The following is a 24,732-nucleotide window of genomic DNA, read 5'->3' on the forward strand; positions in this document are numbered from 1 at the left end:
ACGCAAACCCAAACCCCACCAACCCCAGCGTGTGGCAGTGACGAGTGCCAAATTGTCAGGTGAGCTGGTGGATGACCACGTGGGAGCAGCAGAGTTAGGACTAAAAGTCTGCTCATCTGATGCCCTTCACCTTAGACACCAGGCTGTGTGGTGCGATGCTCACCTCCCTCTTCAGCACACCAAGTTTTTCTGGTGTGAAGTGGCTTATCTGTAGTTAGGGTGTATGTTTACAACTGTATCTACATCTTTGGGTGTGCAGTAGGGTTGTGTGATGGGAGCAGTGTTTTGGTTTTCAGGTGTTTAGATAAATGATATTTTTAAAACGACTGTTTAAAAAGCTAGCTCTTTTAGAAAAATATTAAAAAGAATTAATTTCACATAAAGCATGGAGAGACCCTAGTAAAAGGGTAACAAAATCATTTTAGGCTCTTTTTAACCTTGGAACTTTGAGCTCTTTACGTAAGGTATTGCACATATCTATCACAGTCTCAATGTTTTTAGAGATTTCAATCACAAGTCTGCTGACTTCTCTTGAACACTTTCATTAAATCATCATCTTATACTGGAGTCTTCAGATGATTTCTTTTTGGGGAGCAACAGAATTTCACCAAAAACAATCTTTGTATTATTGCCCTTGTACCTAAATTATTTTTTAATTTGTATTCTTTTGAGTCAATAGTTCAAACAGCTAAGTATACCTACCAAAGAGCATCCTAATGGACTGCTTTCCTAATAAGCTTTCTTTAGTATTGAAAACTGAAATACATTTTTCTTGATTAGCACTGATAAAATGTCCGCCATGTGAATAATGAATCACACAAAGCCTGAATCCTTTGCTGCAACCAGAGAGTCTATGCAGGTTAGTAGAATTTTCTTGCTTTGGTCCTGCAACCTAAGCCTGGATTTCATGGAGTCGTTGAGTAACTCATCTCGTAAATCCACATGCTAACATTAGCAGTCTAACTCCTCTCAAAACAATTACATTGCTTCTACCTCAGGTTGTAAACTTGGGTGTGTTGTTAAACAGCTGGTGTGTTTCACTCTCCAAATGACCAGAATGATTCAAGATGCAAAGCAACCGGGTCTCCTCCCAGGTGAGAGATGCTCCATAAATCTAAGAGACTCATTATTTGCCTGTCCATCCAGATACATATAGGATAAAGTAATTTACCAGTGGGGATTTTTCATCAGTGAATTACACTAATGAATGCATTAGTCTGTTTTTTAGTTCTCCATCTAGCTTTTTGAGCTATTTACTTGATATTAACTACTAAAAAGCCCTCACTATTTTGTGGAGCCCTGGTATCCAAGTAGTGTTATTTCTTGCCATAAGGGCACAGCAAAGTTAAATACCAAATGCCACTTGATGTGATTTTGGAAAGATTTGGGGCATATGGAGCCACAAAAGAGCCTGAGGCTATCATCAGATCCATTTGGAATCTATAATCAGGAGGAGCGAGCTGATTGTCTTTGCTTTTCATAACTGCATTTGTGTAGGAACTCTCCAAACTATTTCATCTGATAACGTCTTGGTGAAACTTTCATTTTGTGTACATAGCTAGGCAGTCTCTCCCTGCTTTGAAAACTGATTTTATATCATGGCATTTTTCTTTTGTCTTTGTTTGTAGGTGCCAGTCTAGAGGCTACTGTTCTAAAGTTTTTCATTTTCTCTGAGTGCTTGCTTTATAACGATTTGTTGGTATTGAGTATGACGTATTTTAAATGGCTAAAATAGAGCACATTGATTTAGATTCAATAGAAATTGATTTGAGACTGCAGCAACCATGGTACCATATACTAAAATATATAGTATATATTATAGTGTATATATATAGTACAGTATATACAGTAATAGTATATAAAATCGGGAGGTATCAGAGTTTCTGAAGTAGCAAATGTTAGCACCTGACTATCACTATCAATCAGGTTCAGAGTAAAGCCTATTTCTTTTTTCCTTTTTTTTTTTTTTTAATAGGTGTAACTTATTCTCTGGCTGTAGATACTTAAGTTTTCTGGATTTGGAAAGAAATCCAAGTTTGTTTTCCAGTCATCTGAGGAGATAAACTTTGCAAACACTGAACATTGCTTTGGAAACCTGTATGAACATAATCATGTAGCACTTTTTAAAAATGTAAGTAACCCCCAAAAGGCTTTTGCTGCATAGGGAATGGGTGGAGCTCACAAGTGCCTACTAAGGGTAATGGGCTCTAAATTTCAGCTCTGTTCTCTGATCCAGAAGGGCAATTCCTCTCAACCTGATCCCAAAGTCTGCTGCAAACTGTTGTATTTAAGAGCCCTTGGGAGAGTATTTCATGGAATGGAGATTAGAAAGCAAGAACTGAAAACTGGAAAGTGCTTCGTGGTGTCTCTTTAACAGCTTAGGATTGATTCATTTCAGTATTTGTGTCTGGGCCGTATTCACTGCTGCCTCATAGATCAATGGCACGACAGAGTCCCAGCTCTTGTTGATGCAGCATATGGGAACGGGATCCATTATCTTTAGTTCCCAGGACTATAAAATGTCTAATAAACTCAGCAGCAAGAGTGCCAGATTTGTGCAGCACTGCCAGCTGCTGTAGCCTTGTTGTCTATTAAGCTATGTTTTTGGTTTCATTATTGATGGGGAATGCTAATAGTTGAGCAAATGATGTTGCTTGCAGATTCGAGGCACTTTTCTAAAGCATCAATGATATCAGAGGGTTGAAAGAGGCTAACAGTAAAAGAAAACCAGTCAGAAAACAGCCCCAGCACCCACAGAGTCAATTCATGGTTCACCTGGCTTATTTTTCCTTTGGAAACTAGGAGGCCTCCCAGGTTGTGCCTATGAGATTTGTATATGAACACTCATTGCAGGAGACAGGGGAAAGCAAAAATCATGTGTACCAGAGCAAGGAGACCCAGCCACAGGAGCAAACCTGTTTGGTGGAAATCCCGTTTGCTGTGGCGCTCTCTTAGCCCATCCCTGTCCTGCCTCCTCCTTCTCTCTTCTCGTGTGCCAGACAGGATCTGGATCAGAAAACAAGGGAGATCCTCAGTTCACCACCTAATTAGAAAACATTTGCTCATTATCTCATAAGCCTCTTTCTCCCAAATCAGCATGACTTGTAAAGGTGACTTCAGCTGCTGTGCCTCCTCTTGCAGGGAGGGAGGGAAGGATGCACGCCGTGATGAGAAATCAATGTAAATTCACATGGGCACAGTCAATGCTTAATCACGTCAGCAAACTCAGGCTGGCTACATGAATCTGAGTAGGAAGTTCAAATGCCTCAGTACCAAATGTTCATCCCCTATGGCAGAACCTGAGTCAGAGTGTCCCTGAACATTAGTTTGCTGCTCCAGCACTTTTCTCAGTCTCTTCCTTAGCTGTTTATATTAAAATTGGTCTCCTGTTTTTCCCACCCACCACTCTCTGGCTCCTGCTATACTTTTGGAATAAATTCCATTATTGCTCTGAAAATGGTGTAAAACATTATCTTGCATACGGACATTGTTATGGTGGGTTGGGGGACCAGCTTCCTACTCTGCTTTGCTTGCTCTCTGTGCATTGTCACTAGGGGCATGTTTCAGTTCGTAACCTGTATTAGTTTTTATTGCTTTCTTTACTCCTCTGAGACGTGGAGATCAAGCACAGCTAGGGGAAGTTAGGCAACATTTTCAGTCTCTAATTCTTTCGTTTAGGTACTTCAAAATCAGTAGTAGGCACTCAAATGGAAGCAAGTTAATATAAGCCAGCATCCACAGTTCCCATTTAGGCAACTGACTACTGATGCATTTGATCAGTCTCTAGATATTATTTCTTGAAAAGAGAATCCCGTATTCCATGGGCAGGATCAGTTTCTGTATCTTGGACATCTTGAACAAAGGAAAACAAAATCTGTAGCATCAATGCTGGCATAAATGCAGAAGAAAATGTTTCCTTGAGTCTTACCTGGGCTAAAGTCTGTACGGGTGGTGATTAGAGTACCTATCACCCTTGCTCGTAGCTAGGCAGCTCTTGGTTTGTAAATCTGCTGTCACTGTCCAGTGCCCACTGGCTCTTCACAGCCTTCTTAGGGCATTTCTGATCTCTCAGTCTTTGCCATCTATAGATGCAGCACTGGGAAAAACCTGATAAATAATGTGTTTCTGCCAATATTTCTGCAAGGAGCAGAAGGAAAGATGCTCATGAGCCAGGAGTTTGTTTTAAATAATATGGATCAGAAGTTTTGTGCAAACTACTGCCTTCAATTATTTAACATTTCTTATAATTACTGGGTATTTTAAAATATTCTGGGGAATAAATTCTGTGCTGTTTTTCCCTTCTCATTACTGCCACATAGAGTCTCAGCCATCAAAACGCTAAAAGATTACTTTCATGAAAATGAGGGAGATGGCAATGGCATGTTTGACAAAACCACAACTTCTGCTTGGTGAAGCTGTATATCCTGACCAGAAGACACTAAGAGGTGGAGGATTCATTACTTCCATCGATACCTTGTTCGCAACTTTTCACCCTTCTTAAAAATGCATTCCTACCGTCTCAGATGTTTGTCTCAAGCTTCCATTATCTCTCATGTTAAAGAACTGCACAGTTCCCACTGTTTCATGAAGGTAATAGTACATTGTAATCAAGCCACCTCTCAGTCTTCTTTTTGATAAGGTAAACAGATCGTGCTCTCTGTTTCTCACTCTAAAGCACTTTCTTCAGCTCTTAAACCATTTTTATGGCACTTGCTGTGGCTTTTTTTTCTGTGCAGTCACCAATTTTGCTACACCTTTTTTTAAAAAGATTAAATCTGGAGCTAAGTGTTGTCAGGAACTTGCCTCATCTGGACTGTATACAACATAAAAACCCGCACCTGAATCTGGTCCTATCCTCCTCTTTGTATATAGAGATTACTTTACCCTCTTTTAAGTGTGGCTTTGCCCTGGCAACCTGTGTTCAGTTGCTTCTCCATTATGTCCTTAAACTCTTTGACGTTATTGTGGAATTACCCTGCTGCCCATTTCCAGGAGTGGCTTCCACTCCACATCCCTAGCCTTAACTCCTGCCTGTATGTAGATGCAATTTTGTTTAAGTTCAGTGAGCCTACCTTACCAAACATTGCACCATCTTCCACGTGATTTACAGTTTCTCTGAGGGACTTTCAGAGAGATGGCTAGCACCTGACATAGGATGCTGACCTAGTGCCTCCTATCCCAGCTCCACAGCAGATTTGCCCTGGGAAAAAGCTGTGCTCCATAGAAGATCATAAAATTAACCCCCCAGGGCTGTCTCCTTCAGGCAGTGAAATGGAAAAAAAAATTAACTCCTCAACTCCATCAGCGTATTTGATGCTCTTGTGACACACCTGTTGCTACCTGTCACATCTTTTACATTTCATGAAGAATCTTGGGTGGAAAATGTTTTCAATGTCTTGGTCACTTCTGACCTGCAGTGGAAACATCTCTGCATCCCACTCAAATACCTCAGTACTTTATCCATCTAATGCAATCTTTACTGATATTGTGGAGCGCTTATTTTTTAATCACCATGCTGTACGGTACTAAGTGAAGCATCTGACAATAGAAGGAGGATCACTGCGTCACCAAATCCATCATCAAAAGATAAATATTTTTTGACACTGTGTTTCTATTTATAATAATGCTGACTGACATTAATTATCACTTAAAATCTCTATCAGTACTTCCATTTGGCATGAGAATGATGCCAGGAAGCTCCTTCAGCAGTAAGAAAAATGTAATGCCTCCACGTTAGATCCCAGCGGTTGCTCTGGTGTTGTCCACAACCACAACACATTGCTCCGTGACAGCAATGGAAGGTATTGCCCTCCCCTTTTAAAATCCCTTGATTTTCCAATCGGGTTTGCATGCTCAGGCCTTAGCTTTGCTGCTCAACTCTATGAGCATGGCAGGGTGATTTATTAAGGAATTCAAGAGGGAGACATGAGGGTCGCAGGCGCACTGCTCGCACAGAGCTGGCCAAGCGCCCCTCCCCATCTGCCTCTGAAGCCATGAAGCAGCTATTTGTATAACACATGGTTGTGGTGCAGTAAGGCACTCACCCATTAAAATGCTTTCAGTGTTTGTCCTTATAACTTAAATAAAGGCTTTTGGTTTTCTGGGCAAGGGTTTTAGAGATGTCCATCTCTTCGTTTGGTTTTTTTTGTCCTTTACGTGTTGTTATTGCTTACATTTCTTAAAGCTCCACAAATTGTAAGCCTGTGGCTTGCAGTGACGGCATGCTGGTAAATGATTTATAGAGGGTCCTACAAATCATGTTGCATAGAGCGCAACCCCTTCCCCCACAGCAATAGTCATCATTTCAGAGCAGCACAGCCTTCAAGGGAGCTAAGCTGTCCTTTCCCTGCTGAGATTTAGGAAGCCAAACAGTAAAATGCAGCTAGAAGTGAGGGTAAACATGCCACAATAACAACCTGGCATTTAAGTTTCAGCAGGGCTTAAGGTGGCCTCAGAGAAGCTCTTGCTTATCACTGCTATTATATTATAACATTTAAAAGCATCTGTATTTTGTTTTAATACTTTTACAGATATACATATAAGAAGCCCCAATACGTAAATACGTCAGCAAGGAGTTAAAATCACTTCAAGAATTAAAAGGCAAGCAGAAATTTCTAACAGTTAAATGAACTGCAGAAATCTCCATTATTAATTGTGGTCTCGGCTGTACCAATCCAGTCAAACCTCATAGTAGTTGCAGCAGACCTTAGAGTACAATTTGGCTCTGTGACACTAACCTCAGGAATTTTCAGCCAGAGAACCCTCAGCACTGCCCCGGAAAGACATCACATATGATGCTCCATAGGGCATGTAGCAATTCTTAAAAGACCCTCAGCCCTCCCAGGCTCCCAAACACAGAGAAGGGATGCTCTTACCTGGCTGTCCTCACAGCAGCTGATGTGGCTCCCCGGCATCAGTATGCACTTGGGTAGAGGCTACCAGTGTAGGAAGTTTGGGGATCCAACTTGGTCTTGGCTGGCTCTGGCATAAGGTGAATATGAAGAGCTAGTAAAATTGCCTATGCTGCTTTCCCCTTTCTCTTGTTCTCTGTGCTGATCACAGAATTGCAGAATAATTTAGGCTGGGAGGGACTCAAGGGTCATGTAGGGCAACCCCTGCACAAAGCAGTGCCAATTAAATCAGGTTGTGCAGAGCCTTGTCCAGATGGGGTTATAATATTACTGAGAATGGAGACCACAGCCTCTGTGGGTTCCTGCTCCAGTGTTTTGACTGCCCTTCTTGGGAAAAAAATTTTTGCTAATACCTTATCTGAATTTCCTGCATGCCAGCTTGCATCCATTGCCTGTTCTCCTATCCTGCTGCACCTCTGGGAAGAGTCTAGTTCAGATTTTTCTTTGCCCAAGCTTCAGGTAGTTGCTCCAGTTCAGAAAAGCAGAGCCCCAACAGTGTTGATTTTAGTGGCTCCAAAGAGTTAATGTAATAAAACATCACAAGGAAAACAGTTCTGGTGCCTAGAAAGGAACAATTTGCCATGCACTGAAACAACTGGATTAACAGATTGCAATTTGACAAAATATTTTACCAAGGAAGTTGCCAAATAATAGAAATTAAAAGATTTTTTGGTTTTTACTAAATGAAAAGTTCCTCTGTGTCTGGGAGGGGGATGTTTATCAGCAAGTTATGCCCTCTTAAAAATAATCAAAACATTGCTAGAGCTATAGACTAACGTCTTAGCAAGATGCACAATCTCCTTAATGGAAAAGTGAATTCTAGTCACTATGATACTCCATCTGATGAGGACACTTAGCTGTGATGGGGTAGAATAAAGTGCTTTATTACACTAAAGTGAACCACACTGCAAGTGTTGAGGATATGGTTAATGCAAGTACAGAGAAATTATACAGTGTCTGTTTTGACTTTCTGATTTCCTCTAATGGACACACAGCCTCCAGGCCAAGCACTCGGAGAGTTTTGTGCCATGCCATTTTCTCCAACTATTAGCTAGGCTTTTCCTCCAAAGTACCTGACGGCAGTGGCTCATTCACAAACCCAGCATTTACAGCCAGGAATTTAAAGGGCTCGCCTCCTGCATCCAGCATCCTTCATTTCAATCCCATTATCCTTTAATGTCACATTAGCCATTTTAATGCATTAACCGATGTCACTTGTACGTGCAGGAAACGCAGCGAAATCGACACCTCCTCACGGGGTTTTGCCTGTGGATTTTGTTAGTTTAGTGTTCATCCTCCAGCCGTGGCTATTTTTCTCTCTTTAAGATTCACCTCAGCTCCCTGTTTAAATGCTTCATCGGTGAAAGCAGCACATGGTGCCACTGATGGGGAGACAGTGGGACAGCATGGGCAGGGCCATGCTACTCCTGCCCAAAAACTGCTTTCCCAGCGTCAAAGGCTGTGTCAGGGGGATGAGGCAATCCCCCAGGGGAAGCACACACCACACCCCTGTGCTTCAATTAGAGGGCCCTTGAATGGTGCTTTATAAGAAAGCCTTTCTGTTTCTGTGCTGCTGTTGCTGATTTGGGCTTGGTTTTCTTTTTTTTTTTTTCATTTGTTTTTCCACTTGGACTGCCTGGGACAAACATATCTGGGGGAGCAGAGGGACTGTTGCAGGTAAAGTCTTGGGTTCAAGTTAACCACTTGCATGATTTACATATTGGATAAGACGGGGTCTTAGTCTAAATATTCAACATAAGTTCATGTATATGTTTACATACACCTATACAAAGGGACTGTTTTATCCCACAGCCTCTTTTCCTGCTATCGCCTGCCCTCCAGTTTCTGCCAGTTTCTGTTGAAAACCCACTGAAACCCCAGTCAGTATAGGATACTCTACTTCACTGTTTAAATCTCTCTTCCCATCAATCCACGGACTGTTTGTTTTCACCACCACTACTGAACTGGGCTTGTTGTGTGGAGCTGAGTTATTGCAATGGTTTGGCTTCAAATTTGTCTTGGTCTTGTCCAGGCGACGAAGAAATGCATGCAAAAATAGTCTCCTAGGAAAACTGACCGAGGAAAATTCAGCTTAAGGAGCAATAAAAGAATTTACTGCCATCATGCAGAAACAAACAGGAGAATTTACAACTTCCAGAGCAAGCTCCCTCTGGGGGCATTTCTGTCCCTGGGAAGGGGAGGAATGGTCCTCAGCAAGGCCATCTCAGAGGCCAGCAGCCCCCTGCAGCGCATGGCCATCCTCACTCACCAACCAAGGAGTCCCCTCGCCAGGCCCTTGCTGCAGCATCTCCTGTTGAGGCCTTGTCCTCCAGCTTTGGGACAAAAAGCAGCAGCAGCTCTTTTCTGGGAGATGCTGCACCCCAGCCCATGTGAGAGGCAAAGGGGATTTTATTTCACCAGCAGGCATGGTGGTTCCTTCCAACTGCCCTTGCCCCCTGTGCTTCCTGCAGCCTCACCACTCTGTGTCCTGGGGGTTCCTCAGTGTCCCCTTTGTCCCCTGCTAATTTTCCGGTTGTTGCCTTTTGTCAGGCAGAGCACAGGATTTGCACTCTTTGCTGACCTGGAGGAGATCTCAGAGGGCTTTTCTGTCTTCTTACATCCAGGTGCTTCTGCTGTTTCCTAGGTCCCAGCCCAAAACTCAAGGGTAAACCAACATTCAAGCCCACCACCTTTGAGAACTGCCTGAAAGACCCAAACTGGCTGCCTTGTGTTGGCACGGCGTCTGGACAGGAGGGCAGGCAGACAACCCCTGCCAGTTGTATCTGCACAAGATCTTTGCGCTGGGGGCAGGAAGGCAGGGAGGTATCCCTGCAGGGTTTTCTGGGAAAGGGCTTCCCTAAGAATGTTATTCCTGTGTGCATGGCTCCAGGAGTGTGCACCGCTCCTTACAGAACTCTGCGAGGGCATAGAGTGGTGCACAGCCCTAAATGGTTATTGTTCCCTGTTGCTGGCCTATAGGCACCCTGAAGACTTGACAAGTTTGTATACAGGCATCTTTTCCTTCAAGCCATTTCTCCAAAGTCTTTGTAATTTTTGTTTCATTTTTTTTCAGTCTTGAGCTCTTTTTCCTGCTTTACGTCATGCTTTCCATTTTAGAGATGTCAGATGATCTGTGATAAACTGACAGTATGTGCAGGAGCAGCAAGGAGACGAGGTCCATTTTAATGAGACTAACTCTACTGGGTAGTGAAAACTGTGCCTCGACAAGCCTCTAGATCTTGTTTCTCTTCGCACAGCTTCTTAATGGCATGAAAGGATTTTTACACAAATAAGGAAAGGCAATTCCCAAAACAGACTTCTTTCAGTAGCCATTGAAAGGGAAAGTTACTGCTGAGAATTGCGTGCTCCCCTTTAAGATGTAGGCATGATCAGAACTCAGTATTCTCTTGGCTCCTGAAAACAGCCTGAAATATTTCTGAATAAACACTGTGTTTGCTTGGGGTTCACCATTCACCCATCAGATCCTGCGAGCACCCTGTGTTTTATCTCTGGTCATCTGTAGGAATTTGAATAACCAAAAGCAGAGGGGTGGGGAGAGAGCAAGAGAGAAAGAGTGCATGGGGGAGGATGAAGTTGTGGTTGGACTTCAGTAAAGGGAATCTTGCAGAATGGTATATAAATAAATGCTCTTTATTATCATGTGTGTACCCCAACTTCTCTTGAGAAGGCTATTGGTACAACTCCTGCCCACTGGCACAAAGATTCAATCACATGTATGGATCACAGTGCTGGCTCAATACAACCCACTCCTTCAGTGGCACAGGCAGAGTTTGGATGCTCGTGAGGTAGGAAGAGTGGAGATAAATAGCAAAGCTCAAGGCAAAAGTGAGAAGGCACCACGGCACTCTCCAGTCCTTTGTCATTTCAGCAAAGGACTCGGGTGTCTTTCATTACCTGTGTAGCATTGGTATTCCCTATGGATGAAGAAGTCAAGACTACACAAGAACTTTCAGTGCTGTTACTATAACTAGCATGTTGGTAGTTAACTAAATGTAAAGGCAATTTGGCTTGCATTCCAGGGCTCTATTCATTCTCTGACTCCCCGTGGAAATTACTGCTCTTTCTTACCTCCAAGGCAGACTCAGGTAACATGTCACGTGAAGCTGATCTTTGTGGCTATATTATTAGTCTTTTGGGCAGACTGGGCTCATACTTCATGCTGGTTGCCAATACAATCTGGGTGAATTTTGGAGAGGTAATCATAGTTCAAATAGTGTCAGCTGGCCAAGGCTATTGATGGCGATTTTCTGAGGTTTGCTGTGGTCAGGAATGCCTGTGACATCTATTTCAATTCAGATTCATGCAGAAACCAGAAAGACATCTTCACTTAGGTCTTTACTTAAGGAATTCCTTACTATAGGATAGAAGCTTGAATTGCAACACGATCATGTACAAACCTTCAGCAATTAACTGATACCCAATGTAATTTATGCATACCGACACTAGCTAAGTGCAAAAAGACAGCCAATCCGGCTCCAAGTTGCAAATAAAAGATCTCTTTCGATGATTTATTTTTAACCTAGACACCTCTAGCTTAATATGTTCTGGAGCATCTACAGAGTATAATTTTTATGGAATATGTTTTTAAAATCTTGCTTTCCCAAGAAGTACTTTTTTATTTACTACTCTTTCCTAAGCTATTTTTGGACCCAATGCATGAATTCTAACATTTTCTGGGCAACATTGTGAAAAAGTGAATAGATTAATAGAAGATGTAAAATACTCCAGACTGCGTAAGAGTTATCCAGTCCAGTTTGCCTGTTCCTTGTTGAAATGTGGATTTAATGATGATTTATTCAAGCCTGCTGGAAATCTTATTTAACTATGCATTAAAAAAAAAAAAAAAGAAAAAGAAAAAAGTTCTGATCCTAACTTGTATTTCTGACTACAAATGATTCCTGTATTTATTCAGCTAGGACTGGAATATCTCTTCAAGGCAACTACAAACTATTCTTGAGTTTCCTCTTTGTTTGTAAAAGTCAGATTTATCTAAATAGATGTATGAAACTCCATATAAGCAGTGATGAGAGCATATTAACTGATTTTTAAAGGTCTGATCAGAACAACCACAGGAAAGAGGTCAACATTAACTTGATGGTCATTCCAAGTGTTAATTTTGACTTCAGCAATACTAGATACTAAAATGAGTTCCCAGATAAGAATTGTAAATCTTGCATTTAAGAAAAAAGAAAGCGTGATCCTAGAAAACAAATGCAGATTTCTCCATATCTCTGTGAGTGTCCAATCTTTACACATCTGATCGGTAGCTTTCGCAGTGGGACACGTATGTGATTTATTCACCTTCAGATCTTTCCAATGAAGGCAACAAAACAATGTTAAAATCTCCTGTTGCTAGTCAGTGAGTAGATGGTATTTGCCGTGGGAAGAGTGGTAAGGCTTGCTTTCCAAGGCACAGACAGCTGTAGCTGGTACCTTTTTAGATTAAGGTGAATGGAGCAAGGTGATAAAGAAAGCTTTGATTTCCATCCATCTGGACGACTAGCAAACAAAACAAAGCAGCTGGATACGCGCAATGACACCAACACAGGCCAGGGCATTATTGGCCCACCACAGCATAGCTGCGTGCATCACCAAAGTGATACCAGGGTAGTGGCAGTGGGACAGACGCATTACTGCAGTGCTCTGACCCAGACCTTGCACTCCTCAGACAGCTAACATAGATAGCTGTGAGTAGGTTTTTTTCTACACTAAGAGTCCCCTTATTGTTCCTTTAGGGACCCTAACTGTTGCTAGCAGCAGCTTGGGGGCAAAAAAGCCCAGGGCCTTTGGGTACCACAGATCTCATCTATAGCCATGAAACAGCAGGGAAATGTCAGAGGCCATATGGAGTACAGCCGGTGGCAGTTACTGCCCAGGCCCCTAAAAACAGCTCTTTAAATGAGTTAACAGCATCACAGCAAACATCTGCTTGTGCTTTCTGTGCCTCATTGTGGGGGCACTCATCTAAGTTTGTGCCACCTTGTACAATCAGGCACCAGAGACTGCAGTAAAACCAGCTGTCACCCCTTCTGAGCGAACTGCCGGGTACCCTGCCTCACCAAAGTGGCATGACAGCCTGGACTGGCTCCCTGGCCCCCACCTCCTAGGGGGACCCTCTGCCAGGTGCCCCTACACCGACAGTCCACAATATGCGCAAAAAGCACCAGCAACATAGAGATTGCAAAGACGCATTATAAAAGCTTCCCTGTCTGTCTCCCCGCACAGTGGACCTGGTGGATCTTTGATGGGTTTGAAGCCCTAAAAGGAGATCTCTGTGTTCTGGTACTGCTCGAGCCTCCACAAAGGAGATGAAAGGGAGGAATAAAACATCTGAACAGCCCAATCTGGTCTGAACTGCATGCATTCATTACAGCAAAGACGGATTTCTTCTGGTTCCTCCTCCGTATCCTCCTCCTCCGTGGTGGCAGCAAGAAGCTTGACACTCCAATTACAGGATATTCATGTTAAACAGAGAAGAGGGACAGCTAGTCAGTGGCAGACATTTAGGATATGGCATCCAAGGCTCCATGCAGCCAGCAGAAACCTGGAGGAACAGATTGAAACTACTCTAATGGCCCAGCTTCTCACAACTCTTCAGTATAGACTTAAATTAGCTCCTAGCAGTCAGCGTTACCCATGACTTAAATCAGGGTCCAAATGTACTCACTTCACCAAAGCTACTGTGAAATGGGGCTGGTGTCCCAGAGTCTGGAAGGGGCCCCGTTATGTGGGGCTGCCATTTTGGTGTACTGTAGTGAAGCACCTTTTCCATGCATTCCCCCCAGCTCCAGCTGTATCTCATCTCTGAGCTCCCCAGCCCAGGGTCTCAGGCCAGGAGCACTGCTCACTATCGATTTACAAAACTGTGTGGATGAAATCCACTCAAAGGCTTGTGCAAAAGCATTTGATGTTTGTGGCTCTGAGACCGTTTTGTCCTTTCAAACTTGAGAAAAGTGATTGTCTTTTTTCTCCTCAGATGGAAATGTTAATGCAGGCTAAGAAAGATGTCATTAATAATATAAACTGGGGGCCTCTGGGAGAAAATTTTAGTTTTGAAAAGTCACTACTCTGCATGAATATGTCATGCTATCAGAAGTTTATCTGGATTGTCTTGACTCTTCACATATGCATGTATTCCTCTTCTGCCACATATGGTCTTTTTTTCGTATTTAATTAGGGTCTAATTATAAGTGTATACTGAAATTAGAAGAAATAAATAGAAATTCATCCATTCAACAGGCACTTTATAGGAAAAAAAATGTTTTCCTTCAGATATTGGTTATCTTCAGGGTTTTTTTTTCTCTATTTTTAATTTAAAGGTATTTCTCTTATGTTTTATTCACTTGTTTTCATTAGGTAAAGGAATGCCTTGGCATGAAAACCTGCCCTGAATCCACCACCTGCTTGACAGATAGATACAAAGACTTGAAACATGAGAGGAAAAGAGGATGGTTGCAAGAAAAAAAACCCTAAACAAAAGAAAGGAATTAAACCCAGCACAGGGGCATGTATTAATACTGTGTGAATGCCATTGCATGCACTGGTTCCTAGGAAAGATGCACAGCATCTTGCTTGACAGGCTAAGACTGACAGACCTCGACGATGAATCTCTACCGCCTTCTAAAAAGGTAGGGCCCTCCTTTTTATCTCTAGATTTATCTTGACCAGTTTGCTGCAAGTAGATACTGCTTGAATTTCAAGTATTGAGGGCTGGTATCTGTGATTGGTCCTACGCTGTAAATCACATGCTAATGTTTCTCTGTCTTGACTGGATAAGAATAAACATAATAATCAGGAAGAGACCTTGAAGCCACTGTGGCTTTAAATCTCTCAGGGAGCAGCAGTGGTTTAGGGAGAAGCAGCTGATAAAGCGGATTAGGGAATTCTAGAAAATTTAAAACCTGCTCCTTTCTGGGCCACACAGACTCTGCCCAAGGCATCATTTGTAGGAAAATTAGGCTGCTGCCAGGATACAGAATTTGACTGGAAGTTAGCAAATGTGACGCTTGTCTACAAGAATGGCCGAAAGGAGGATCTGGGGAACCATAGGCCTCTCAGTCTGACCTTGGTGCCAGGGAAGGTTATGGAGCAGATCATCTTGAGTGCCATCATGCAGCACATACAGGGCAACCAGGTGATCAGGCCCAGTCAGCATGGGTTTATGAAAGGCAGGTCCTGCTTGACAAACCTGATCTCCTCCTATGACAAGGTGACCGGCTTAGTGGATGAGCGAAAGGCTGTGGTTGTTGTCCACCTAGACTTTAATAAAGGCTTTGACACCATTCCCCACAGCATTCTCCTGGCAAAACTGGTTGCTTGTGACTTGGACAGGTGTACCCTTCGTCACGTAAAAAAATTGGCTGGGTGGCTGGGCCCAAAGAGCTGTGGTGAATGGATGGAGTTATAGCCACACAGCGGCTGGCCACAAGTGATGTTCCCCAGGGCTCAGTATTGGGACTAGTTCTGTTTAATATCTTTATCAATGATCTAGATGAGGTAAGTTTGCAGATGACACCAAGCTGGGTGGGAGTGTTGATCTGCTCGAGGGTAGGGAGGCTCTGCAGAGAGACCTGGACAGGCTGGAGCCATGGGCTGAGGCCAACTGGAGGAGTTTCAATAAGGCCAAATGCCGGGGGCTGCCCTTGGGCCACAACAACCCCCAGCAGCGCTACAGGCTTGGGGAGGAGTGGCTGGAGAGCTGCCAGTCAGAGAGGGACCTGGGGGGGTTGATTGACAGCCCGATGAACAGGAGCCAGCAGTGTGCCCAGGTGGCCAAGAAGGCCAATGGCATCCTGGCTTGTGTCAGAAATGGTGTAGTCCGCCAGACTAGGGAAGTGATCTTACCCCTGTACTCAGCACTGGTGAGGCCACACCTCGAATACTGTGTTCAGTTTTGGGCCCCTCACTATAAGAAAGACATTTAGTGATGGAGCATGTCCAAAGAAGGGCAACGAAGCTCACGAAGTGTCTAAAGCACAAGTCCTATGAGGACTGGCTGAGGGCACTGTGGTTGTTTAACCTGGAGAAAAGGATGCTCAGGGAGACCTGAACCACCCGAAACTACCTGAAAGGAGATTGTAGTGAGGTGGATGTCAGTCTCTTCTCCCAAGTAACAACTTATAAGACAAGAGGAAATGGCCTCGAGTTGTGCCAGGGGAGGTTCAGATTGGATATTAGAAAAATGTCTTCACTGAAAGGGTTGTCAAGTATTGAAACAGGCTGCCCAGGGGAGTGGTTGAGTCACCACTCCTGGAGGTATTTAAAAGATGTGCAGATGTGGCACTTAGGGACATGGTTTAGTGGTGGACTTGGCAGTGTTAGGTTTATGGTTGGACTTGATGATCTCAAAGTTCTTTTCCAACCTAAATGATTCTATGACTTAAATTTCAATTTCTCTTGTCACAGTCTGGGCTGTGGTCAGACTCCGTCAGCCTGCTTTAACCACTTCTGTGCTGCATGTGCCTCTCACCCTGTCACAGTCCTGTGCAGCCCCCAGCCCCATCCTCCTCCTTCAATTCTCCCAGGTTCTTGGGGGGTGCTGAAGACAACCACAAAGCCCTCTTCCAAAAGTTTAGGGAAGGTGAGGCTGTCTGGGGCAGGGTGTGCAGAGGTTGGTTGCTGTTGCTTTTCACTATATTGCTGCCCTCATGACCAAGCAAGTGCTTATATTCTCGACCCTACAGAAATTCAATGGAGTTGGACTTTTTCCTTTGCCAGTACATTACTCAGGGGTTTACCTGAGAAAAGGTAGACACAAGCCAAGGCAGATGACTACAGTCTCTCGATTTGCAGGAAAGGACCCATCATCCTCTTCCAGGACTCAGTGGGGCTCTGCTGGGCTCCACAGCCAGATATACCCTGATGGCCCAGGCAATGCCGAACTGCTTCCACCCCATGGGGAAGGGCATGGGGGTGGTAAGTCCTGAAGACATTGAGGAACTGAAGAAGAGGAAGAAGAAAAGGAAGTAGAACATTTTGATGAGACAAACTGTGAGGAAGAGGAAAAAAATAATGAGAAATGGTAAAGACTGCAACACAATGAGATTGCTGGTGAAAAAGCAATTCTGGAGAATATTTGGTTGAACTCTTTAACAAGGGCATCCCTGCCCTTTGTGCTTTATGTTACTCTCCTTGTCAAAGAGGTCACTAGCAGGAAGGTTTGCAGAAATCATGATCATTACGTGGATAATTATAAACATTTATTGTGCTGCCAGTCACAGGACAGGAACAGGCTATATTACCTCTGGGCCTGATGAGACTTAGCCAAAACAGCTTGAAATTAGCAATGCGTTCCTTCGTCTAAGTCCTAACACTGATGTCATGGCTAGCTGAAATTATGTCTAAATTTGAAAGAAAAAAAAAATAATTCAACTTCCCAACTTCCTCAGAGGTGTTTTGCAACTGTAAATGAGGCATAACTTTCATCAGCTATGAACTATGATGGACTGTTATTAGCATTTGAGTCACATCTTCCTTAGAAAGCCAGGAGGGGTTCTGACCCTGGATTAAGGGTCCCTCCTGACACTTAAATAGGAAGTGCATATGGAAATGGAGTTGTCCAGAGTGTCACCACCTTGAGGTGAACGATAGCTTGAGGTGGAAGGGTGGAGAATAAACGTTACTGCAAGAAAAGCTGCTGAATTTCCTTTTGAGAGACTGATAATCCCACAGGCTTCTGCAGAAGCAGCTTTTGATTATCACTGCTGATGATATTAGAAGACATCTCGGGAGTCTGTCCTTTAAAAAATGTTTCCCTAGTGCTACTTGAAAACATATGGGTTGGGAACTGAAGTGAAAAACTGATGTTTTACTAACTCTCTTGGCATGATGGAGGCTTAGAAAATGATGTGCCTGATACCAGCGATGCATTTTTCACAGTAAATGAAACCAGACTGCATAAAAATTCAAAATACTAGACTGGTAAATGTAGATGAGAAAAGAAGTTGGAACAAGAAAAAGGGGCTGGTTAAAGAACCAAATGAGAAAAGATGGATCAGACCTACAGTTGGGGTGAATTGGAGCAGCTCCACTAACTTTAGTGGATCTATTTTGAGTTGCATGAACTCACTGAAGATCTAGACATATACTAGAAACTTATACAAAGGGTTTGTCAACTGCAGTAACTTCCTGAGGAGCTTATCAAGTAGTAGGATGGGCAAGCAATTTGCAAGGTAACAATTGTGAGGGGAAAGGAACAGAGAGATGGAGCCAGTGTCAGTGTATTTTGCCAGCTCCAGTTATTGTACCGGCAAAGGCTAGTGAAGAAGTGGCCTTCTGGCTTCAAAGGAGGTGCATCTGCAAGGGTTACTGAAAGGAAACAGGAAGGGAAAAAAAGAGAAGAAAAGAGGGAGGCTCCACACCCTGGTTGTCCCAGGCTTCTTCAGTTTAGTATCTTGGGAAACTGGGTGGTAGTTACAGTATCTAACAGCTGATTCATGCCCCAGTTCCAGTGGCTCCTATCTGTACAACTTAAACCTCTTTCCAAACAACATAAACTAACCCACAGAAGATGTTTTATACCAGAACAAGCATGCCCTATGTGGAGCTGGATAGCTTTCATTTTGCTGGTTTAGTAGGATGCTGAAAAGAAAAAAAATTAAAAGTATTATGCTGATATCACTTCAGTGTATTAACTGGGAAAATGCTAGCCTTTGACAAGGGAGAGAGCTGGGTAGACTTCATCCCATCAGCTCCACCATATTTTGATTGCTGCAGAAGAGCTTTTGGGAAAAAGCTACTTTGGCAAAATGCAGAATCATTGCATCTCTTGACTGGGCACCTAGTTTTGAGCCCCTGCCAGCAATTACTGATTTTGTAAACTTCTCAAAGTAAAAAAGCATTCCCTTTCAGTGGCCTCCTGCTCTACTTCGTCTCTTTTAGACCTGTTAGTCATCACACACGTACTCACAGGAAGAGTCAGATGACCAGCAGATTTTTTTGCCAAACAGGGGCTACAAAAAGCTTTCTTTTTCCAAATTGCTACAAGTTGAACTTCAGGAGATTTCTGTGTGCACTTAAGAAGAAAAGCAAACTGCTGCTGAAGTTGGTACACTTCTGTACCAGTATGGACAAGCTCTCAGTCTGCTCCATTTCTGTAAACACATCAGGTATTGTCCCCCACCATGTGACTCCCTGGAAATGATTTTTAAAACAGCAGAACTTACATTTTTGTTGTATGGTGGCTACAGTGTCTGTTGAAGCTATAAGGTTCTGCAGCAACCTAAAGAAATAATAGATCCCAAAGACAGCTTTCATCTTTAGCCACAATCAATTAACATAATCTATTTTTCAATTTTCCCAGGCCCTCTTTACACTCTCTAGCTACGAGCTTACCTCTTTTCCAGAAATCAACATAGCTAAAAAACATTTAATATCACTCTCAGTTCTTATAGAAATCACAACAGGTTTTGCATTTGACGACACAAAGAAGTTTTTTTTCAGTGACTTGAGGTGCTAGGGTTTTTCGAGATGTGACTCAAGCCATGACTTCCCATTGAAATAAGCTTTTATCCTTTATCCAAGAGAGTGATTGTGTTATGAGAAAATTAAAATTATTTTATTCTAGACAATGCCTAATTAAATTGAACAATAAAAATTGTTATTCTTTTTGACCGCCAACCAATTAAGTGACCTGGTGATAGGGAATTAAGTCAGTCTTCTTCCTTTGAAATGACAGCTGAAATAACGGAGGCACTGTTCTTCATCTACTGTTTGTGTGCTGGAGAGGAGCAAAGGAGGAAGGATGGGAAAAGGACAATACACAGGCAGAAAAACCCTACCCCTGTTGCAACTACTGAATTGTTTTCCATTAACTTTCTTAAGGGCAGAATTTCCCCCCATTGTGTCACACCTTATAGGACAGCTTCACAAACAGACAAGCAAAAAAACCCCACCTTGCTTCTACTGTGATTTATAATATTTCACGAATTGTTAAGCTAAAAGCTCCTTGAGTATATTTTGCTGCCTTTCTCTTTCTGTGACATCCCTTAGTGTAAATGACAGTGGAGCAAGAAGAGTGCATGCTAGCTCATTGAAGGTGTGTTCCAATGAACTGTAATTTAAACATGACACAGTGGGAATGAGATTAGGGACATTTGGGTATAAAACCAGGAGCAACTAGAGTGCTAGGGCTGTGGCAAATTCACCAGCATTGTAGACCGCAGCCCCTCTACCAAAGATGGGAGATACAGCCTCAGGGCCAGGTGGCATAGAAAGTTTTTCCTTTTGCATCACTACAGTTATCTTTATTACAGCAACTTAATTCAGTTGACATACTGTTGTTTTCATTCAGTGAGAAAAATGTGCAAGGTGACACAATCCAAGACAAAAAAGGCACAAGTACATGGAAATAAGTGAGTCTGGGGCATTATATTGGCGTAACTATTTTTTATAAAAATCATGTCCCATCTAACACTTTTTCCAGGGCATCCAATCTTTGGGCGGCTGTTGATTATACAGCACTGTGTGATAGGACTATCATGTATAAGCATCAATGGGTGTTTGCCTATCCAATAAAGCCATATACAAAAATAAATTCTGTACAAATTATCTCAATAAATTGGCTGAAAGCTTGTAAGACAGTAACAAATGGACAAAAAAATATTAATCTATTTTGGTGCCACTTGCCAGTTAGTGTTAGTTATCTGTCACCAGACATCAGACTTGCATGGATGAAAGATTGTTTTGTTTCCTTCTCCCCAAACTGCCACAACTGTGATCCATTGGACTCTGAAAAGAAAAAAAGTCACTATCAACTGTCCCTTATTACGTAGCAGAGTCCATCTGGAAAAAAGTTACTGTTTGCCTGCATAGATTTGGTCTAATTGTTAATTACTGTAATTAATTAACTTCCATGGATGGAAAAAGATGAAAACAAAAGCTAAAGAGCAAGACAGTTTCATGCAGAAGTGCTTCTACAGTAGCTGAATACTCCCTGCTGTCACACCACAGTTGTAAAAGTTCCTGGTTTGGGCTTGTAGTTTTCTTTGATGATGGTGGCATTAATAATTTCTAACAGTGGCAGACTTCAGAGTGTCAAAAGAATTAGGGCTGTAGTGTCAGAAAATAGGAACGGAAGCTACGCAGAGTGAGAGGTTTTTTAATGTGTTTAGATTTAAAATCCTTTTAAGGGATAGCATTGTAGGCTTCAAGTGCCCTATCAAATCATTGATGATAATATGAAATCCCAGCAGAATTATAGCAGCTATTTCACCACGAATTTAGCCATCCAACCATGTAAATGAAGTCCTTTCCACCTCTGATTCACTACAAAAAAAAGTCATCTTTCCACCAGACTAGTAGGGTAGCCTGATCAGAGACTAAAACTAGAAGAGTGACCGATACGGGCTATATTTCTTACTTAATATAGAGCTAACAAAAAGAATGACCAGACAAATTCATACTAGAAAAATTCTTCAACGAGAAGTTGGTGAGCTGCAAATAGTTGCAGGCTGGAAAAGTCCTTGGAGGGAGCATCCCTACATGCTTGTCCTGTTCTCATGCTTCCTAGGCACCCACTGTTGGCTGCTGCCAGCTGCTTTTGGACTAGTGTTCAAAACAGCAACTTCAGAGGCAGATTGTAATCACTGGTCTATTTATAGATGCTCTAATTTTGGCAGAAGGCCAAAAGTTGTAATAAAACAGCTTTTGTGTTATCTGTCATCTCCAGACATGGAAAAGGGCCATGAATTCAGTATAGGGGTATAGATAATATATATATATTAGAATGCATTATTATCTACAGTGTTGCCTGTTGCCAGTTTCATTTTTATTGCATGGCAAAGGTCAGCACCTTTAGGTAGTTCAGAGATCCCAAAGGGTGACAAATTACCAAGAATTCATCTATTCAGCATATATATGAAGCCATCAAAAAAAAGACTGCTGGCATCGTGCTAGCACTCTCTGATCTACATTATACATTTGTTTTGGCAAAAAAGATTTGTCTGCTATTGATGGTGGACAGATACTGAGGGTTGAAATAAAGTGGCACCTTATTGCTCTTCAGCTGAAATGTAGCTCATGGTAACATGAGTCTCTGATTCCTACTGGAAACTGAGCCACATTTGGTTTTGGGAAACCGCAAGAATATGTTTATTTCAGAATGTTTAGTGTTATTCCAAGGGGGGGAAAAAAAAGAAAAAAAAAAAAGACATCCATCCAGACTTCTTTTTTTCAGTTAAAAAGATGAAAGAAATGGAATGAAAATAGCAATCAATATGGAGTCAAAAATGGGACATTCTTCCACAGCTTGCTTACAGGCATCAGACTTGACAATCTTTGCTGGATCCTTCAGGATAACTTAATCTCAGCTAGAGGAGATTGCACCTAGCCACCACTTACTTAGTGATGTCTAAGTGAACAAACTATTATGCTAGTGCTGGAGTGCACTGGCTTTTGATTGGTTTCCAGGCTTAATTAAAGCATTTTGGATATACTCTAGGAGAACCTGCATGTTCTAGATCCTATATAATTTTGGCATCTGTCACATGATGGGAAAAGAGGAAAAAATATACCACATCAGTCAAAGAATTCAGATACTGTGAGTTTTCTGAGAAAGGTGCAAAACCTCTGTCATTTTGACCCTAGAGTTTTATTCTGGCTGGACCAATGCTATATCACCTCGTTATATCATTTTACGTTATATCACCTCATCACTGTTGAGTCTTTTACTCCTCATAAGGCTCTGGCTTCAGTGGTATTCTGTCACAGCCCATTCCCCAGATTGGTTCTCCAGTCTGTAAAAGAGTTTTTAAAGCTTGCCACCTTCTAAGTACATTGAAGTTTCCTTCTTCTTGGGGGATGAGAAATAGTGGCTAGAAATGTCCAGCTGACCTTCCCTTTTGCCTCTCTCACTTCCCCTCTAATTAATTTTCTGCATTGGTCTGACAAAGCCTGAGATGGTTGCATTTCAGGCCACATTGCAAACCCCTTCTATTATTCTGTCTTCTGCCAAAGAGGCTGATTTGAAGGGGTGTGAATTTTTGTGAGGCTTTGGAAAGGTTGAATTAACTTTTCTGTCACTTTCACTACATTTTACTTTCCCTGGGTTACAGCACTGACGGAAATATCCCAATAGTCTATGAGAGGCAAATTCTATAAATAGAAGGTTAAAGACATTTAAATATTTTTGAAAATCAAGGATCATCCAGAAGTTTTAAAAACATAGGTGCTGTATGTAATCAACCAAAAATAATCACTGTGTTTTTATTTTTGGCAAAAGATATGTAGTAAGAAGGAAAACTATGCAGTTTGCTCCTTGGTATTAGTTCTCGTAGTATTTGCCAGTAATGGCAACATTATAATTTGTAGAATTAATTAATGATCTGGCATCTGATTTTGATTCATTAATGCTTAAGCCAGCTAAGTCTCAATTATCCTCTGTACTATTTATTCCTTAACAAGCTTTTAGCTAATGTGATTTTAAAAATATGAAAATAGGTCTTAACTTGCCTTTAAGAAGTGACAATATTTTAACAGTTCCCTATAAAATCAAGGAGCCTTCATATTTTTTGTTCTATTATAGTTACATTCAAAATTAGACTTGGGGATTTCCAATGTATTCACTAAATATATATTATATTTATATGTACCTGGAACCTGACTTCAATTTAGTCTTGATTAAAAAATGTACTGAATTGGAAACTGTGTAATAAAGGATGCCTAAATCATACTGACCCAGAATAGCTCACTCAGACAGTTAGCAAATAAGTGCACAAGCAAGCAGATGATACAAGAATTCAAAATTAATTCTATTCTCAGAGGACGCATAGACTAGGAGATAGCATCTGATTCTATCTGCAGAGGTGTAAATCCAGAGTAACACCTTGGCTAAAGCCTCGTTACCCTGAATTTGATTGCTTATCCTGCAAATGATCAGAATTGGACTCTTCTGTGCCCAAGGCTAGGTTAAAGTAGCTGAAATATCCAGCATTACTTCATGACATTTTTGTGATGCAACTGAAAGTCTCTACTGATTTCCAGGTATTTATTATTTATAACTAATCCATTTACCAAAGTAATTTAAAGACTCCTGAAATTTTCTCCAAATGACTGGTATTTTTAAAAGTTCAATCACCACATCCTTTAGGAAAATCTGCCTGATGCAGTTATGTCTTGTGCTGCAATTGTGTTATGATAGGGGGCATTCAGAAACTGTATACCTTTGATTTGGGATTGTCAGGCACCAGTTTCAGAGCTGATCTGAACTAATCTTGGGAAGAGGCTTCTGTTGCTGGGCTCTAATGCAATGTTCCTGCCTGCCATCGTTGTACCTTGTCCCCGCTCACATCAAAACTGAAATGCATAATTACAAAGATGGGTAAACAAATGAATCACGGATGTTTTAACTAAATAATCTTAGTTAATCACTTCAGTTCCTGAGATTGTTTTCGAAAGTACCTTCCAAAAGCTTTCAGGCATTATATAAATAGTAGAAAATACAAAACTAAGTCATCAGTGTTGCAGTACATGAAATAACCATGCTTCCTTCTCCTAAGAAGTCATTCAGTGGCCTCCAAATACCTGCATGTCAATGTAATACCATTGGTGATGATGTAGTTGTTCTTAGTTCATACTGCTGTGACAGTTAGAGCTTTCCTCAACCTTCTCATCAAGAAAAGTCTGAGATAAACATCCAAGAGTATCTTCCTTCCCATTTTTAGATCGGTAAGTCTAGTTCTTTTCAGTCCAAGCTGGGAGGTCAGTCCACAATAGTAGGACTTTTAATGGAGTGAGCCATAATGCCAGCTTCTCTTGGAATCCAAGGACCTGGTAGCTCAACCAGCTCCCAAATGGCTACCCC

At 41.9% G+C, this 24,732-nt stretch overlaps 1 protein-coding gene across 5 annotated transcripts in view; it reads left to right on the forward strand.

The window, feature by feature from the left end:
• Nucleotides 1-24,732, forward strand: part of CXXC4 (CXXC finger protein 4) — a 127,293-nt gene that overhangs the window by 95,115 nt on the left and 7,446 nt on the right. The window contains exons 3-4 of one of the 5 annotated variants that reach the window (XR_012633598.1): nt 14,289-14,560; nt 16,725-16,791. The exons of 3 other annotated variants lie outside the window; for them this stretch is intronic. The gene's annotated coding sequence lies outside the window, so the exon portion shown is untranslated. Of the gene's footprint in view, nt 1-14,288; nt 14,561-16,724; nt 16,792-24,732 lie in introns of those variants that run through there. One more of the 5 variants, XR_012633597.1, reaches the window with a different exon arrangement.

This window comes from Athene noctua, chromosome 4 (assembly GCF_965140245.1).
Source record: "Athene noctua chromosome 4, bAthNoc1.hap1.1, whole genome shotgun sequence".
In the NCBI taxonomy this organism is placed as follows: Eukaryota; Metazoa; Chordata; class Aves; order Strigiformes; family Strigidae; genus Athene; species Athene noctua.